Raw genomic sequence first — 1,924 nt, forward strand, 5'->3', positions numbered from 1 at the left:
CCTCCTATCAGTTTCCTTCTTTCTTTTACAGTGTGGTCTGGAATGTTGGCTGTACAGGGATGGTGCTCACTGGTGCTACACAACTTTCATGTCTCACACTCATCCCATACATATGTCTCCTATTAGCTACACTCGCCCAGAGAGAGGGAGGAAAGGGAAGGAGAGAGGGGGGAAAAGGGGAAGGAGGGGAAGAGGGAAGAAGAGAGGGAGGGAGAGAGAGAGAGGAGAGGGAAGGAGAGAGGAGAGGGGAGAGAGGGGGCGAGGGAAGGTCAAAAGTTTGGACACCTACTCATTCAAGGGTTTTTCTTTATGTTTTTAAATATTTTCTACATTGTAGAATAATAGTGAAGACATCAAAACTATTAAATAACACATGGAATCATGTAGTAACAAAACAACTGTTAAAAAAATCAAAATATATTTTACATTTCTACAAAGCAGCCACCCTTTGCCTTCATGATAGCTTGGCACACTCTTGGCATTCTCTCAACCAACTTCATCTGGAATGCTTTGCCAACAGTCTTGAAGGAGTTAACCACATATGCTGAGCAATTGTTGGCTGCTTTTCCTTCACTCTGCGGTCCAACTCATCCCTAACCATCTCAATTGGGTTGAGGTCGGGTGATTGTGGAGGCCAGGGCATCTGATGCAGCACTCCGTCACTCTCCTTCTTGGTCAAATAGCTCTTATACAGCCTGAAGGTGTGTTTTGGGTCATTGTCCTGTTGAAAAACTAATTATAGTCCCACTAAGCGCAAACCAGATGGGATGGTGTATCGCTGCAGAATGCTGTGGTAGCCATGCTGGTTAAGTGTGCCTTGAATTCTAAATAAATCACAGTGTCACCAGAAAAGCACCATCACACCTCCTCTTCCATGCTTCACGGTTGAAACCACACATGTGGAGATCATCCATTCACCTACTCTGCGTCTCAGAAGACACATCGGTTGGAACCAAAAATCTCAAATATGGACTCATCAGACCAAAGGACAGATTTCCATTGGTCTAGTGCTGCTTGTGTTTCTTGGCCCAAGCAAGTCTTTTCTTCTTATTGGTGTCCTTTAGTCGTGGTTTCTTTGCAGCATTTCAACCATGAAGGCCTGATTCACGCAGTCTCCTCTGAACAGTTGATGTTGAGATGTCTTTTATTTGAACTCTGTGAAGCATTTATTTGGGATGCAATCTGAGATGCAGTTAACTCTAATGAACTTATCCTCTGCAGCAGAGATATCTCTGGATCTTCCTTCCCTGTGACGGTCCTCAGGAGAGACAGTTTCATCATAGCACTTGATGGTTTTTACGACTGAACTTGAAGAAACTTTCAAAGGTCTTGACATTTTTCGGATTGACTGACATTCATGTCTTAAAGTAATGATAGACTGTTTCTCTTTGCGTATTTGAGCTGTTTTGGCCATAATATGGACTTGGTCTTTTACCAAATAGGGCTATCTGCTGTATATCATCTGTACCTTGTCACAACACAACTGATTGGCTCAAACACATTAAGGAAAGAAATTCCACAAATGAACTTTTAACAAGGCACACCTGTTAATTGAAATGCATTCCAGTTGACTACCTCGTGAAGCTGGTTGAGAGAATGCCATGAGTGTGCAAAGCTGTCATCAAGGCAAAGAGTAGCTACTTTGAAGAATCTCAAATATAAAATATAAATTTGATTTGTTGAACACCTTTTTCGTTACTACATGATTTCATGTGTTATTTCATAGTTTTGATGTGTTCACTATTATTCTACAATGTAGAAAATAGTACAAATAAAGAAAAACCCTTGAATGAGTAGGTGTGTCCAAAACTTTGACTGTTACTGTAGGCTTTATGTGTGTTTTACATAAAAACCAAGACAGAAATGCTAGTGTCTGTGTGTAGAGAGAGAGAGAGAAAGAGAGGGGGGAGAGAGAGAAAGAGAG

Source organism: Oncorhynchus keta, chromosome 31, assembly GCF_023373465.1.
Source record: "Oncorhynchus keta strain PuntledgeMale-10-30-2019 chromosome 31, Oket_V2, whole genome shotgun sequence".
In the NCBI taxonomy this organism is placed as follows: Eukaryota; Metazoa; Chordata; class Actinopteri; order Salmoniformes; family Salmonidae; genus Oncorhynchus; species Oncorhynchus keta.